Below are 17,863 nucleotides of genomic sequence, written 5' to 3' on the forward strand. Positions count from 1 at the left end.
GAAAGACTGGATGGCAATAATAATTTTCTTTGGATACTGATACCGGTTGTTATTATCGTCTTTGCACATTTCCTTATTTGAAATTTTGTACATTGACAGTTAATTCTACGGTGACTAAAAATCAACACATAAGAATTGAACAGCGTGCAGAATATTCTTTTCTTTGGGGCAAAAATAATACACAGACATACACATATAATACGAATCAAGTAATATAAATAAAATACAGTAGTCCCCCTTACCCACCGTGTTGTGTCCCCGGTTGCCAACCACAGCCTGTAAATATTAAATGGAAATTTTGAGAACTAAACAATTCTTAATTTTTAAATTGCATGCCATGGCAGGATGAAATCTCATCTATCCTATACCGAAAATGAATAATCCCTTTATCCAGTGTGTCCTCTACATACCTGTTAATAGATGTCCTTGACCATCAGAACCACCATCTGGGTACCACTGTGTTTGTGCTTATTTAATAATGGTTCCAAAGCACGAGAGCAGCGATGATGGCCATCTGATTAAATCTGTATTGTTGTAGTCAGGTGCGGTGGCACACGCCTGTAATCCCAGAAGCTTGGGAGGCTGAGGCAGGAGGATCACGAGTTCAAAGCCAACCTCAGCAAAAGTGAAATGCTCAGCAACTCATGAGACCCTGTCTCTAAATAAAATAGGGCTGGGGATGTGGCTCAAGGGTCGAGTGCCCCTGGGTTCAACCCCCAGTACCAAAAGAAAAAACTGTATAAAAAATGTAATTGCTGTTTCTTGTTATTAACAATCTCTTACTGTGCCTACTTTATAAATTAAACTTCATCATAGGTATGTAGCTTAGCATACCTGGGGCTCGGTGCTATTGCCAGTTTCAGGCCCTGGCTGGGGTCTGGGGTGTACCCCTGTGGATGGGGAGAACTACCATACATTTTCTGCTTGTATTCTCATAAAGAAAATCTGGGAGGATTCTCCCCAACGAGATAACAAAAGCTATTTCCTTCTGGGGAGAGGTGGGGACCTGGGCAGGTGGGGGCTAGGTAAGTGAGCCCTTTCTGGGTGGTCTCTGCATATTGCACTTCTGAACCACACAAAGGTCTGACCCACTTGAAACCTGGGAAGACACAACTGACCATCTCATGAAGATTCAGGAGCAGGCAGCATTTTTCTGAAAGGGCTCCTTTTGTTAAAGGTGCTACCTCAAAACAAGGGGCCCTGTACTGGAGCTCTGGGCTGAATCACGACAACTGGGGTCTCTACTGTGGACCTGACCGACCCTGTTGGTGTGCGCTGTGACCAAGGGGGCTATGGATGGAAGGACTTCCAAAGAGCCACACAAGGCTCTAGAACCCGACCCTCTGCACAGAGCCTCTGTGACTGACACTCTCTGGAGTAGTTTGAGGACAACAGGGTAAGGGGTCCCTCTGGCCCAGGTCTGGGTACCAGGGTGGTAGAAAGGAGGAGGATGATGCTAGGGTCCTGGGTCCCAGGGTCCCAAGGTCAGAGGTCTGGCAGGCAGAAAAAATGAAGCAGGCTGTGCAGAGACTGTGTCATCTGCACTATGGCGTGGGTGCAGGGCGCATCCGGAGGGGTGGCCACTACACAGCTGTGCTCACTGTGGGCCCAGAGCCCTCAGTGGCCACGTTTTCCAAGAGAAGCTGGAAATCTGCATATGAAATGATATCTTTTGGCTTTAAAATATAATGTCCCAACTTTTCAACGAAATCTCATTTAAAATGTTGGCTTTTTTTTTTTTTTTAAATATCTTAGAGGCTTTGTAAAATTCTCTGCTAGCTGCTTGTCTGATCTTTGCCCGTTTCTGCAGAGCCAGATCAGCTCCCAGGATTCAGTCTTCCTTTTCTAACCCCTCTCTGCAGTTTCATTATTGCTTTGAGAATTTTGCATCTGATCGGTATTAAACGCACTGGCCCATTGCCTGGGGGAGACTGACTTCCCTCTGCTTGAACCCAGGCTAGATGTGATTATCTGTGACCTGGGGGCGTGGTAAGGGCACAGCTGCCAGATTCTAGCTATGGATTCTTATGGGCTCTTGAATGTTCTGCATCTAAAAGCGAGAGGTAGTGGCCTTGCAGTTGCTCTGGGCTCTAACAGCCAAACTCCACTGAGTGTCCACCCTCTTTCCACTCTCCTGCCTCAGTTTCCCCTCCCCTCTTCACTCATGCTCTGTCCCCTAGGTATCCAGAAGTCTCCCTCTTCCTTTAACTGAAGATTCTTGCCCATTTTCTTGCACGGCTAGATCCCAGCATCTGGACCACCCTCCCCTGCTGCCTCTGTCTCATCTCCAGCCACTTGGAAAATGCCGAGCTCAAATGCCAGCTCCCACGGCTCGGCTCCGAGGAAGCCTCTGCAGTCGTGGAGCCCGACGGCAGCTGTGCCTCTCCTTTACTACTTACACGCCTTCCCTGCATGCAACCCACACCGCTGGAGATAGTCGGGCCTCTCCAAGCAGCTCTTGACTTTGTCCCTCTCTCCAGCTGCAATATTCTGGTCTTGAACCCTGCTCCAAGTGAAGGGCAAGAGCCAGGGCTCTGCCCTCTCCTCCCCTGTCATGTGTGGAGAAAGGGCATTTTAAAACCTGCAAACCTGATGATCTCTATGTGGGGCTAGAATCCTTCTGTGGCTCCCACAGCCTCCCGGACAACATCCAAACTTCAACTTGGCAGTGAGGGCTCTTGGAGATCTCTGCCCGGTGGATTTCTCTATTACCCCTCCCACTGCCCGGGGTCTCAGATAAAACCTACTTGTTCCGAATGCCCCAAGCACACCTGGAGGTTTTCAGCTCTGTGTCTCTGCACAGGCTCCTTCACCTGGGTCACCCAGCCACTCTACCCACCAGTGGAACTCCCAAACCCAGCTCGGTAGAGCTCTGGATGGTGACTCCCCCAGGACAGTGGGCACTCGGGTCTCCAAGGACAGAAGGGCTGCACTATTCCAGGCAGCACGTGCTGCTCACTGCTGTCTCCCCCCGCCACAGGGTCCTTGGCAGGTGTCAGGTGGATCCTCCCCCATGTCTTCTGTGTACTGCTCAGGACTGGCTGCAAGCAGAGCCTCGGTGAGTGCTGGTTGAATGACTGAATGTGTGAATGGATAGCTCTGCGGCTCAGAGGGTCTGGAGGTCAAACAATTATTCTCTACAAGAGGACAATCCTGGAGCGGGAAGTGACCAAGGTGTCCAGTTTTTGCTGGCGTGGGTGTTTGCAATCCTCCCTGCTGTTCCTGGAGGCTGGGAATCAGGTCAAACCTGCCACGTCCTCTTAGAGACTGTCCCCTGGGGCTGGCAACAATTGGCCATGCTGCCTGGTCCAATGCGTGACCAACTTGGTGCCAGCCACCCTCTTCTCACTGTGGCAGTCCAGGCCTGTGCCCTCCTGGCTGGGCTGTCATGAAGCGTCAAACCAGGCAGAGTTGGAAAGTTCCTTTAGGATCAGCCATCATGGCCCCTGTGGTTTTCAGATGGGACAGTTGAGGTCCAGAGAGGGGAAGCAGCTTGCCCATGGTCCCACAGGGAAAGGAAGGGATGGCCATGCCTGGAAACCAGTACTTCAAGGTCTTATCAGGTAGGAAAAAGGATCAAAGGATACTTTGACACATGCTAGAGAGGATCTGAGGGGAGGCCCTTGAGATTGGAAGGCCAGAGGGGCCTCCAAGAGTCTGAGCCTGGAGCTGCTGTGTGAAAGGAGTGCTGGACAGAGGGAACAGAAAGCAAAGGACTGGACAGGGATGAGCTTGGGAAGGCTGGTGGCCAGCACAGACTCGGAGCCACCATCACGGGCAGTGCCTGACGGGGCAGGGCCTTCTAGACTTCTGTGGAGTTCGCATTTCAGTTTAAGTTAGGGAACGACACCAGGGAGTTTAGAAGGTGACTCTGAACAGACAGTTCTCCAGAGAAGGGACTGAACAATGAACACACCAAACAACACTGAAATTCACCGGCCACCAGGGAAATGCAAACCAAAGCCACAAAAGTACCACTTCCCACACGCCAGGATGGCCGTCACACGGGAGACAGTGCCAAGGCAGGGCAAGGAGGCAGAGAAGGGCCCCACGCAGGGCTGCTGGGAATGCAAAAGGTGCGGCCACTGTGGAAGCAAGTCCAGCAGCTGCTCAGAGCAGGAAATGGATTCACCATGTGGGTACTTCTACCCCTGGGTATGAGCCCAAGAAAAATGAATGTATACATCCCCCCAAAGTCCTGTGCACAAGTGTTTGCAGCAAAATCAAAAGTGAAAACACCCCCAAAGCCCGACAGCCGATGAAAGGATAATAAGGTGTGGACTGAGTGACCCCTGCAATGTAATACGGTCAGCCACAGGAAGCATGCAGGGCTATGTACCCTGTCGCAGATGTGCCTCGAAAACATCATTCTGGGGTAAGAGGCCACTAACAAAAGGCCATATGTGATATGAGTCCATCGGCACAAAATGTCTAGAAGAGATGAATCTACAGAGATAGATCAGTGGCTGGGTGGGAGTGGGGACGGGGAGGGTGGCTCCTCACAGTCACAGGAAAATGTTCGGAAATCAGATGGCAGTGATGGTTGCCCACCTCTGTGAAGATGCTAAAACACTGACCTGCACAGTTTAAAAGGGTGGATTTTACAGTAGAGCATCTCTATAAACCTATTATGATTAAAAAAAGAGATCACCCTGGTTGCTCATGGGGACAGAGATTCTGGAAGCAGGGAGGCCTGGTGGCCCACAGGGCAGTCACAGGACCAAAGTGCCCAGCATAGGAAGCACTTAGTGAATACCTGTGGCTTCCTGGTACATGCCGACCCCAGGCCAGGAAGGCCCCTCTCTTCTAACCCAGGCTCAGAAGCTAAGCACCAGGACCATCTTGGACAGGGCTCCTTCTTTGATGTGCCTTGTGGAATGCCTAGCAGCCTCCCTACCTCCACGATGCCAGCACATTCCTCCCCATCATGACAATCCAAAATACCTCCAGGTGTTGACAAGTGGCCCCCACTTGAGAACCCTTGTTCTAGCTTCCCCCTTGGGGAGCCCCTGCTCTTCCCTGCAGAACCACTCCAGCTACCACTCTGGGACTGTCTGCAGCCCCTGAGGTCTCTCAGTTTTGTAAACACCCTGAGCCAAGATCTAAGGACCCTGTCCATGTCACTCTCCATCAACCTGTCAGCACCTTAGGGACCTTTGGGCCCCAGTACCCAGCACAGAGCTGAGCTCTTCAAGGTCACCATGGAGCCCTTTCTTCACCTCCACAGCACAGAGATGTTTCTGCTTTAAACTGTCACCTGTGGGGACCCCGGGGAGCAGATCTGAACAGGATGTTGAAGGAGGAGGAGGAAGACCACTGAGCAAAGAAGGGCGCTGTGGGTGAGAGGAGCTGCCTGGGGGAGCCTGGGAGGTGCGTACGAGCACAGCTGGGTACAGACCTCTGCAGATAGACCAGCGAAGGGCAGGCAGACAGAGGTTCAATCCCACAGCTGGTAGCTGGAGGGAATAAGGGCAGAGACTGGACCATGGTGGCCATGTATGCTATAAGGACTTTGCACCTGACCCACTGGGGAATGGGGAGCCTCGGACTAGTTTTGAGCAGCGGAGCAACAGTCTCAGTTCCCTATTATCAAACTGACAATGGGATAAAATATGCATCAGAATTAGAGGAAACCAGACAAGAGATAAGAGGAAGGTGAATATTTCAATCTGGCAAACACCCTAGGGACAATTTGGTCTCCACGATGGACCTGGAGGCCCTCAGAAAATGGGTGCCCATTTTATAGAACCATACAGCACCTTCATTTGTGCAAGCCCCCCCCTTCCTTCTCCCATCAAGACCTCAGCACTAGCAGCAGACAGGTCTATGTCTGCTAATCATTAAAGCGCATGCTCATTGAATCCAACCTGCAAAGCCCAGGGAACAAATCTCCCATAATCCTAACGCCTACAGGCAAACACCATTAACCTTCAGCCGATTTCCTTCCTGTCTTTTGTCTAAACTCTTGCCACAATATGGGGTGACCATGTTATATATATGCCAATGCATAAGCATTGAAAACTCTCCAGTTTTAGTAGCCCATGGCTGTCCCTATTGTCGGGCATTACAGGCACTCTGTGATTGTGGATGAGTAGCTTGGCAACTGAAAGAGCCTTTGTTTGTATCCCCATCACTTCATCTGGATGTACTCTTCTTTTAAAACATTTTTGGCAAAGGAACCTCCCTGGCTTGCTGAGATAGCCTTTCTCCCATCATCGGGGAACTTCTTTCCCAAGAATAAGCTAAATTCTTGGGACTGGACCTTAATCCTGCTTTTCCTTCCTTGGGGTGTTGGTGGAGAAGGACCACAGCTGGCCCTTTTTCCCCATGGACATGTCGGCTGGGAGGGCCACTTCCTTAGTCATCAGCCTAGGTCAGGGAGCAGAAAGTGCATGCTAGTGACCCCAGGGAAACCAATCTAGGCTGAGACTAATGGACCCATGTTACCTGGAACAAGGACAAGGGAGGAAGGAAAAACACGGCCCGTCAGCCTGACATCAGCTTCCTACGTAGTACTGAATAGCAGCCTTCCTTCCTTCCAGACCCCTAAAGAAATCCCTGGGCAGATGAACCTGCGGCCCACTGCCAGCCTTCAGGCTCACCTTTGCCAGTGACCACATATGTGGCAGCTCTTCCTCCTACACATGCAAAAGAAACCAACGCTGATCAGGTGCACGCAGGGGCCAGGCCCTGTGCTATGCATTTTACTAGTCGTCTTTGGAGGCCAGCATGGTAACATGAGAAACACCCCGGAGGCAGGCAGACAGGGGTCCAATCCCACAGCGGGAATTTTCTAGCAATGAAACCATGTGGAAGTCACTTACTTCCAGGAGCCTCAGTTTCTTCATCTGTAAGTTGGGGTTCAACGTCACTGGTTTCCCAGGGTTGCTGTGATGATTATAGCCAACACCATACACATAACACACCTTGCACCAAGCTGCACAGAGCAGGTGCTTCAGAAAAGTTATTTTCTCATGATTTCCAATTCCTCTTTTACCCCAGCAACATGTATGTCAAGAAATGTAACATATTCAATTGCCTTTGATAAACTCCAGGGATGAGGAGCTCATTAATAGACAGGAATTCATGACTTCCTCTTAGAATAAGGCAACTATGAGCTGGGGGTGTAGCTCAGTGGTAGAGCGCTTGCCTAGCATGCATGAGGCACTGGGTTCAATCCTTAGCACCACATAAAAACAAATAAATAAAATAAAGGTTTGTGTCCATCTACAACTAAAAAAAAAGAATTAAAAAAAAGAAGGCAACTATTGACAAAAACTGTCATCTGAGAGATGTCCTGCCTTACAGAAGCATGAGCCTCTGGGCAAGAATGGGGTGGGAGTGAGGTCCTGGGACCCCATTCCCTGGTCCTGCTTCAGGCTTAACTGGGTGACCCCTAGCTCTACCCCTTTATTATTTCTGGCAAGGGAGACAAAGAGGACCTGGTGCATACAAATGAGTTCCCTGGAAACGTGAGGACTCTAGGGTCACTTAAGTTTGGTGACAGATGCCACCCGGGGACACCACAGCTCACAAGCACTTTCCAGCCCCACCTCCTTATCCTCACAACCACCTCAAACGGGGCGTTAACACGGAGCTTGTCACTAGGGAGGAAACTGAGGCTCACAGGCTCAAGGTCATTGGGATTCTTAAGGGGCCCAGAAGAATCGGAGGGGAAGCCACTTGCCCGCCTCTTCTCACAGGGGAATCCCTCTCCAGATGCCCTGGGAGGAGTCCCGCCCAGCTGAACGCTGTCCCACTGGCTACCAGGCTTTGGCTAAGCAGCCCGGGAGGACCAAGGCCAGTGTTCTGATTCCTGAGAAACTAGGAGGTCCCCTCCCGCCAGCCGGGGGCCCTCCGCTGGCATTTCTAGAGCAGAGTCCATCCGTGCTCCCACAGACACATCGCCCCGGGAAAATGCCACCCACCGCCCAGACCCGGGGACAAAACAGAGACTTTCCACGCAAGTGGACTTTCCAAATCTACCCTTGGGCGGGCGGTAGCAAGGCAGAACTGACCCGCATCCCCTGCTGTGCCGGATCCCAGGCTGTGCCCCTGGCTCGCGACGACCGGGTGCGGCCACGATCCCCGAGGGTCAGAGAAGGAAACTGAGACTCCCGGGCGCAGGAGGCACTTGCCCAAGGTCGGGCGCTGCTAGAGATGGGGCCACGACAGCCGCGGGGACCGGGAGCCGCAGCCCAAGGCGGCCCCAGCGCCCGCCGCGCCCAGCGCCACCCCGCCCCCCGCGACCCTCGGCGAGCCAGGCCCGCGGGCAGCGTCGCCACCTTACCTGGGGCTGCGCGGGGCGGATCGGCACCGCCTGGGCCCCGCACCGCCGCTGCGCTCGGGGCAAGGAGGGAGCGGGCGGCGCGCACAGCCCGCGCCCCGCGCCTCGCACCCACTTCCTCGTCCCGCCCCCGGCGCGCCTCCCGCGGGCGCGCCTCCCCCTCCCGCTCGCTCCCGCCGCCGCGCACACGCACGCACGTGCTCCGCTGCCCGCTTCCAGCGCGCCCACCTGGGCTTCGCTCCTTTCTCCTGGACTTCCTTCCGTGCGCCCCACGCTCCCTTCTTGGTTCCTGCCGTCACACCGCCTTGAAAGCTCTCGCTTCTTCTCTTGGCTCCTGCCCACTCCCCACCACTGCACTGGGACATGCCCCGCACCCAGGGCCACACCCTGGCCTGAGACCTGCGTCCACCTGTGCAGACACTGGTCTGGTGGACAGGGACTGGGCCCTAGGCCCAGAGATCAGTTGCACCCCTTACCTTAGTTGCCCGGGTCCCAGCTGCTGGAATCAGGCAAGGAGGGAGAAAAACACTAGTTTGATGGAAAGGCCAGGGTAATTCTGAGGTTTAAAATATAAAGGGCAAGAGGATGGTGGGCACATAAAAGTCAATGAGTCCAGGTGTTATTAAAGGAAACTCCGTGAAAACTCCAAAAACTCTCCCGTGGATTTGTTCTGATGGAAGGGGTCATGGGAAAGTAGGGAGGTGAGTCTTGGGAAGAGGGAATTTGGGGGTAGGGAAAATAACACCCACTTTCCAGGTGAGAAAGTGGGAGGTTTGGGTGGGGGCACCCATGACCTACATGTCAGGATGTGAAGGCCATGGTGCTAACACAGACCTCAGTGAGGGGAGCCTGTCAGCAGGACAGCCAGGGCGCTGTGCCAGGCTCAGGGCAGCAGCCCACTGTAGGGGTGGCAGGTGGTCAGATGGGCAGCCCCTAGTTGCTTGGCGAATCTGATATGTGGGTGGGGAGTTTCTGCAGAAGCTTGGCGAAGAAAAGCAAACCAAGAAGCTTCAGCTGGATGTAAATTGTAGACATGCATCTGCAGCTTGGTGTGCCACCTGTAGCCACTCAGTCACCATGTGACCCAGCACTGTGCAGGATTGAAATGCATAGACTAAGGGCCACACACAGTCCCCTAGAGCTCTGAGCCCACAGTGTCCAGGGAGGGAGGCTCTTGTTGCAGCACGTCCAAGTCACACGTCATGGAATGAATGAAGAGCCTCCAAGTGGGTCTTTCGGTCTCTTCTCTTGCCCACCTGCAGTTCACAAGCAGGCGAGGCTTCTGCACAGTGTAAATCAGATTCTGTCTCTACTGCTTGGCTTCCACCCCTCCCGTCACTTCCTGTTGTAATCTGAATGAAATCTAGCTCCTTCCAGTTGCCAGGAGAGCCCCTCCCCAAGATTACCAGACCCTCCTTTGGTCCTCTTGTCTCTGCACTCACTGCCTCTCTCCATGTGTTATAATTGACATCAGGAATGTCTCCCCAAAGGCTCATGTGTTGAAGATTTGTCCCCCAACCAGTGGCACTACTGGGAGGTAGTAAACACCTTAGGTGTAGTTGGAGGAAGTAGGTCCTTGGGGACATGCCCTTGAGGAATTTTTCTTGTCCTTGGCCTCTCCCGGCTTCTTGTTCTCACTCTTTCTCCCTCTGCTCCCAGCTTTTTTTTGCCATGAGGTGAGCTTCTCTGCCCCACCATGCCCTCTCCACCATGATGTTCTGCCTCCTTCACTGGCTCAAAAACAAGCCAGCTGACCATGGACTGAAACCCTGAGCCAAAACAAGCCTCCTCTCCTTTTAAGTTTTTCCTCTGGTATTTGCTACACCACCAGAAAGCTGACTGCACAGTCGGCCTCAACTGCAATGGCGTCCTCTGTGTTCCTGGGACAGCCCATACTGGACAGACCACAGGCCATGTGCCAGCTGGTCTTTCTGCCTGGAGTGCTCTTCCTGCTTCCCGTGGCTGTTTGAATGCTGCCTTCTCCGAGAGGTCACCTCTGGCCACCTTATCTAACGCAGTCACACTTTGCTGGTGGTTTTTATGGCACCCTTTTTCATTGTAATGGACAGATCTGTCACTGTCTAAAATTATTGTCTCTTCACTTATCTACATGCTTACTGTCTGATTTACCTCACCAGGACCTCGCTGGTGAAGGATCAGGGGCCTCGTCAGCGTGGTTCCTATGTCTCCCCACAGCCAGACAGTGTTCCCTGGGTGAGTGATATGGCCTGGATCCGGAACATCTCCCAGAGGCTCCTGTGTTGACGGCTTGTCCACCATGCAGCCATGTTCAGAGTGGGGCTGTGGGAGGTGACTGGACTGTGAGGGCTCTGCCCTCACCAGTGGACTGATCCATTGATGGATGTTGGAGTGGTCAATAGGGAGATGGGGGAAGATGTTGGAGGTGGGACCTAGTTGAAGTGTGTGGCTCTGCAGGGGCATTCCCTTGGGTACTGTCCCTGGCCTGCCTCCCTGACCTCTCTCTCTGCTTCCCAGCTGCTGTGAGCTGAGCGGCTCTTCTCTGCTGCACCTGCCACCATGATGTCTCTGCCTTGGCGCCAGCCCACCGTGGACAGAAACCTTTTAGACTGTGAGCCAAAATCAACCTTTCCTCCTCTTTTGGAGATTTTCTTGGGTATTTGTCACAGCAATGGAAAGCTGACTAACAATGAGTGAATGAATAAATGCTATAATTAAGGGTTTTAGAAAAAGGAAAGGTTGGTTGACCCTGCGAGGGGAAAAGAAAATTGTCTTCAGAGAAGAGCTTATAGTTGGGTCTCCTCATTTGCAGTTTCTGCAACTGACAGTTTGATCAACTGCAGGGTAATATTAGGAGGAAAAAATTACATCTGTTCTGAGCAAATAAAGACCTTTCCTTGTCATTATTCCACAAACAGTATGGCACGACTGTTATTCCCATAGCACTGTCATAGTATCAGGTATCACAGCCATGTAGCATGACTTCACATACACGGGAGGGTTGTGTGGGTTCTGTGTGAACACCAGGGCATGTTGGAGAAGGGATTCGGGCATCCCTGGATTGGGGCGTGGGGAAGGGTCCCGGAACCAATCCCCTGCTGATACGGAGGGACCACTGTATTTCATAGCCAGATCATAACAGAACACAGCATTTCACAAGATGGAGAGAGAAGAAGGCCCTAGAGGCTGAGGAAACAGCACAGGAAAAGCACCCAGGGGCACAAGGCCTGGGTACTCGGGGCGCTCATCTATCTGGCACAGTTGCACACTGAGGTACCAAGAGCAGAAGGTATAAGTCGATGCAGAGGAGGGGCCTCAAGGAAGCAGATGGGGGGAGGTTCTGAGGATACGGGTGGGGCTGGGCTTGATCCTGAGGCCAGGGGCAGGGCTCCGGCCAGCCCCAGCAGATGTGTGCTGTGAGCTTGGTTGTGGTCATGAGAGTTCCTGGAGTCATCCGGTCCTGCTGGATGGTCCTGGTCCCTGGGTCTGCCTCACCTAGCAGCAGGCTCAGGCTGCTTCCAGCACTCCCTGACTGTCAGATTTCCCAAGACGACTGTGACAGTTCAGCTCAGGCTCCTTTGCAATGGGACAGCTGCCCCCTGCCCAAAGGTGGAGACTAAGTGATGCCTCTGGGATCTGGCTGGGCCCTGTGGCTTGCTTTGACCCAAGGCAGCAACACTGTGCAGCTTCTGAGGTCAGGCCCCAAGAGACCATCATGTTCCGGTTGCCCCTCTCGGACCAGTGTCCATGGAGACGATGGACAGGAAACCTCCAGGAGACAGATGCTCGGCTGTTCCAACTGTCTTAGCAGACCTTCCCAATGACTGTACCGACGCAACCTGTGGGTACAGCCACTTGAGTGGACATAGGTGAGACCAGCTCCAGACCTGAGGGACAGGATGTGTCCTTTGAGGAGGTTTGTGACATAGCACTGAATAACTAGATGAGTGGCCTTGGGGTACCAGGGCCTGTCTCTGAGCCCACTGCCTTCATCATGAAGCAGGCACACAGTAATGTCTGCTGTGCAGAGTTTGGATGAGACTCAGGTGTTAAAAGGAGGATCTTAAGTTCGTTCACTCACTCATTCATCCGTGCTTTCACTGGTAGGTGTGTACGGAGTGCCTGCTGTGTGTGTGGCCACCTGGTCTGCTCTGGGATTCAGTGATGAACAAGGCAAACGTGGACCTGTGGTGCTAGAGGGGCATGAAATAGACCAGATAGTGTCCACTAAAGATAATTGTCACGAGGAATTGAAACAGTCATGTGATGGAGAGCGGCTGAGTACTTGGGGAAGGTTGTTCTGAGCTGAGCCAGGCACAGGAGGGCAGAGGGAGCAGCATCCCCATGGGTGGGGGTAAGTGCAGGTGATGGGGCAGGGAGGAGCTCGGGCTCCCCAGGAGTGTGGGAAGTCAGCACGCTGTGACTGAGAGACAGGGACGGTGGCCAGCCAAGGCTGGTGCAGGGCCTTTAGGCCACAGCGAGGTGTGTGGATTTCATCCTAAAGGAGTGGAGCCACCGGAGGGCGACCGGGTGGTGACAGCTGGGTTCCCACTGGAGCACTTCAGGAGTGGCCACTCAGCTGATCAGGATGGCACTGATCACTCTAAAAACCCCCAGTTCTGCACTAGATCTGAAAGCCTTCAAATCTCCTAGGAGCCCTTCATCATCGTGGTTAGCAGTATTCAGAACTGAGGCTCCCCACTTTGCCAGGGGGCTTTGGGATACGAAGCCCCAGTGCCCAGCTCTGAGTGGGTACTGAGAGCCACCTCGCAAGGGAGTAGGAGGAAGCTTCTCATTCTGAGGAAACCCAAGCCACGATTTGACCAAAATAGAAAAAAAAAAAAAAAGTTCTTTCTTTGAATGAGTAATCTCTGCAAATCCCACTGCTTGAAATCGAACAAAACAAAATCAAAAACAAAAAAACAACACCCCAAACCCAATAATAAAATAAGGAATGACACAGTACGGTGGTGACATTTGGTGAAGTGGCCTGTGGACAATACCAGTGAAAACCCACTGTTTTGTCATGGGCTGTCTCCACCCTGAGTTCTGAGAGAATCTAGGCTTGGGGCAGAACCCCTGAGCTGTGGTGAGGATGTGTGGGTTCCAGGTTCCACAGTCACAATGCCGGGAAGGCCTCAGGGCTGGGAGTCCCCAGGGGTGGAGGTGGGGGCTGCCTACCTGCTGCCGTGCGGAGCCCAGGCCTGGCCGTTTCCCCAGCGCCTCTGAAATCGCACAGTGCCGGGTGCTAACAAGACCAGAGTATTTACCATCTTCTGCACCCTGGCTGGGCTGTCCACATACATAGGTCACCTGAGAGATTCTCACCTCAGCCCTGGGTGGTGGTCGGTGCTGTTTCCTCTGGGTTGCAGAAGAGGTCGCTGAGGCTTCCAAAATCAGAGGCATCTCCCACTTCCTTCCCAGGACCTGCTTAGCGCTCTCCGCCCTCCTGCTCCACTCTGTTAGCAAACAGACCCTTCCGTGGGAGTGGCTCCGCCTGGAGCAGAGAGGTGCCAGAGAGGACCTTGACAGCAGGCGGGGAGCATAACCAGAACTGTTCCTGGGTTGTGGGAGGATACCCACGCAGGCACAAAGCATAAAAGGTGCTAAGGTTTGATATGGCTCATCCTCCATGGGTTTCTGTGTTGGAAGAGTGGTCCTCACTGTGGCTGTGAGAGGCAGCAGGACGAGTGGGAGGTCCCTAGAGCCCCTTGGAAGGGGCTGTAGACCTCCACCTAGGTCTGGCTCCTTCAGGCAACATGCTTGTTCCCTTGGCGTGTGTCCTGCTGTCTGCTTTGAGGTCCCCACGAGGGCCAGGAAAATGCTGGTGCTGTGCCCTGAATCTACAGAACTGTGAGCTAAATAAACCTCTTTTCTTATCAAGTTAGTCTGCCTCAGGTGTCACATTATGGTAACAAAGATGAATGAGTATGGAAGGGCATTAGGAGGTATTGATAAGGAAAGAAGGCCGGGGACGTTGCTCAGTGGTAGAGCACATTCTTGGCATGCAGCAGGCCAAAACACAACAAAACAAAGAAACGGAGGAAACAGTTTGGCTGGAGAGCGTGGAGCTGTCCAGTGAGGCCGTGGAGAGCCAGCTGGGTGGGATTGTGAACGTGTCAGGCTGAGGGGCCTGGACTGCGCCCTGGTGGTGACATGGAGAAGCTGTGCACTGGGGGATGGTGAGTGGGAGGACCTTCTCCCTGGGAACTGCAGGAAGTGGACCAAGGCATCTTGGGACCACAGGGAGCAGAAGTGCCCCAACCAGCTCAAGTGGGCAGGACCTTGGAGAAACAAGCTGGGAGTGACAGTGGGACCCATCAGGGGTCTTCAGTGCTTCTGTGGCTCCCCAGCTGGTCTGTTTTCTTGAGCAAGTGCAGGTCCCTGGTTCCTGGTCCTCATTTGCACTTCTGTGGCATTGCTGCTTGGCTCCTGCTGGGCCTCAGCTGACCTAACTTACCCCTCTGGGGCCCAGCACCACATTTCCGGTCTCTTGATTCAGATCCCAAGAAGAAACAGCCTGTGGAAGGGCCAGGAGAGGGGAGCGCAGGGGTGGCACTTCTCCAGGCTTCCACGCACCAGGCAGGCACCTGCAGGAGCTCACCACTGCAGAGACGGGGAGCAGCCCATCCAGGTGCCCGGGGGAGTCACAGAGTGTGGGGTTCATTGCATGTGTCAGCTTGGTTGGGCTTGGAGCTGGGATATTTGGTCAAACATTATTCTAAATGTTTCTGTGAAGGTGTTTTTGCATGAGATTTGCATTTAAATCATTGGATTTTGAAGAAAGCAGTTGCTCTCCATATTGTGGGTGGACCTATCCCATCAGCTGAAAACCGGAATAGAACAAAGGGAATTCTGCCAGCAGGATTTGGACTTGAATGACACCATTAGCTCTTTCCTGGGTTCCCAGCCTACAGCCACCTCCTTACAGATTTTGGACTTGCCAGCCTCCATAGTTGCATGAGTCAATTCCTTAAATAAATCTTTGTCTCTGTCTCTCTCTGTCTCTGTCTCTCTCCTTCTCTCCAGACATACACACACACACACACACACACACACACACACACTCCTAGCTCTATATCTCTGGAGAACCCAGATTAAGACACAGAGTAAGAACTATTAGCCATCTCCTAAATCAAGTATGGGAGAGTACCTCTAGGACAGGAGGGGTGACTCAGACAGTCCTGGGATTCATGAATAGTAGCCCAGCAGAAAGGGAAAGCCAGGTCGTCCAGGAATTGCTCTGGACTGAGCCCCTGGGAGTCTGGCTGGGTCATGAATCAGACTCTGGTGAAGCGAGAGCTTGGAGGTGAGCCCAGGACCCAGCCAAAGAAGTCGAGGGTAGCTTGTCCCTGGTCCAGGCAGGCAGGGAGAGCACCGATGAGATCCAGCTCATGACTCCAGACCCCCTCTGCCCTGCCCTTTACTCATCTCAAAGGCTGAAAGATAGTGCTCTGGGCTCCCCCTGCAGCTAGGGGCTGCCATGTGACCCAGTCTGGCCAATGAGATGAGGGTTGGAGAGTCCCTCTGGACCGAGGAGGAGCAGATGGGAGGTGCCCCATGTCTGCCTGCTGCTGGTCCCACAGCTTCCTTCCTTTGATCCCGTGGTGGCGGGCAGCCACGTCGTGACCAGGAGGGAGAGACCATGAGAACTGAAGTGGACTCAGGGTGCAGGTAGTGTGGGGCTCCAGGACCAACCCCAAGAGCACCCGTGTCTGGCGTTTCTGCTTGTGAACTAGTGAAGCACTCCACGAGGAAGCCACAGGGAACTACGTCTGTCTGACAGCTCACCCACCCCAGCTCAAGGAGCCAGGGTCTGAATGTGCAGGGGGTACCATCTCCTCCCCAGTTTGCTCCCCTTCAAGGGTACAGTGATCCAATTTGCCTCTGTTGGGACATTCTTCTCTGTCCTCCACCTGCTCCCCTGCCAGGCTTAGATGCTGCCTTCTCTGCAAGGTCAAGGTCAAGTTTTCAGGAGGGCCCCTAAACCCCCTAGGCCTCTTAGCCCTGGGCACATTTGCTTTCAAAGCATGCGCCAAAGGTCTTTTCATGACACCTTCCCCACAGATGCATGCTCTGTGAGGCAGGAAGGAAGGAGGAGGAGTGGGAGCCTGTGAGGTTCAACCCCATCAGCATACTTCCACCTACGCGCGGTGCCCCATCTACCAGGTCACTGCCTAGCTGCCAGGACACCAAGAGCCCATTCACCTTTCCTGCCTGTGTGGTGGAAGGCAGGCAAGGGACAAGAGGGCCAGAATGAAAGCGTCTGCCTGGCCACTAGGAGCATCTGTTGCTATTGATGCAATGTTTTATCAGATTATTTGGAGCTTTAACTACATGACTCTTATTTTTTCTAAAAATGAAATACTTATATCATTTTTTAATCAAAAAGCAATAAAGCTCGTAAAAAATTAAACTGTATGGGCTACAAAGTGAGTTTTCTGAAATCATCTCCCTTCAGAGATAATCTTATGAACAATTTATATATCATGCAAGATTTTGATCTATGCATGAAAATAGTTTTAGTCACTTGTTTGTAAAAAAAAATGACACCCACTCAGTGTGGAGGAGTCCTATTGTCTAAAGCAAGTTGTGGGTCCTGCCCACATGAATGGCTGAGCTCCAGGGGCCAGGGTCACAGGGACCATGGTCTGTTTGTGTCCTCTCTGGTCAGCTCATTCCCCTGGTGAACCTAGGTGGTCTGCAGTTTTTCCACCAATGTAGACAATGTCACCATCCTGCCACTCATGTTGTCATGAGCTGGTTCAAGATTGTCTTGGAAAAATTCTTCAAGGTGGGGTTTCTCGTTCTGAGGGTGTAATGCCAGATTCGTGGGACCCCAATAGACCTCCAGGAGCCGAATCCGATGCAAGCACACAAGAGTCTTTATTGCAAGCTCGAGCCTGGACTCACAACCGTTTCCGACGCAGCGGTCCCAGGGAGTGAGTCCTGGTCCTTTGTTCAGTGAGGATTTATAGGTTTTGGGGGATACTCTGTGTGTCACACATCACACAGCAAATCATTTCACACTGCGGGAAAATCAAACAACAATTAACATTGATTAGCACATTCACTGGCGGGAACAAGTTGGGTAGGGGTGATTGGTTAGTACTGATTCGTTTGTTTGAACTGATTGGTTTAATCTGTGAGGGGAGTACGTGCTGAACTACATGGTTTCCCAACATGTTAACAACCACCATAAACTACTGGGGGGTCATCTGGCATCCCAGGTATTTTCCCTGATTGGTGGTTGCTAGGGGGTTGCTATGGTTCCTCATCTAGCCTAACTGAGTCAGGGACACCTGGCACCGAGATCTCGCCTGTTATTTGTAGACAAATAACTCAGCAGGGTGGCTATGTGCCTAGGAGTGCTCTGTGGGTTTTTCCAAGGACAAGGGTCATGCCTGCCCTTTGGACAGGCCTTGAGGTAGAAGCTGGGTTTTCAAAAATGGAGTCACATCAGTTTCTCAAGGGCAGACGGATTCATGGGTGTTTTGTAAAGGTTGGCAAATGCGTGGGTTCCGTAGCACCGTGAGTGAGGGCCCTCCTGTACCCCTCATACCAAGCACTCAATCATTTGTTCACAAGTTTTCAATA

The 17,863-nt window shown here is 52.6% G+C and overlaps 1 protein-coding gene across 3 annotated transcripts in view; it reads right to left on the reverse strand.

Moving 5' to 3' along the window:
• Hrh2 (histamine receptor H2) overlaps positions 1 to 8,354 on the reverse strand; it is a 41,513-nt gene extending 33,159 nt beyond the window's left edge. For 2 of the 3 annotated variants that reach the window (XR_003583249.2, XM_027938654.2), the window contains exon 1: positions 8,291 to 8,338. The gene's annotated coding sequence lies outside the window, so the exon portion shown is untranslated. Of the gene's footprint in view, positions 1 to 8,290 lie in introns of all 3 variants that reach the window. The other variant, XM_027938656.2, reaches the window with a different exon arrangement.
• Between the last annotated feature and the right edge of the window lie 9,509 nt (positions 8,355 to 17,863).

Source organism: Marmota flaviventris, chromosome 5 (genome assembly GCF_047511675.1).
Source record: "Marmota flaviventris isolate mMarFla1 chromosome 5, mMarFla1.hap1, whole genome shotgun sequence".
Classification (NCBI taxonomy): domain Eukaryota; kingdom Metazoa; phylum Chordata; class Mammalia; order Rodentia; family Sciuridae; genus Marmota; species Marmota flaviventris.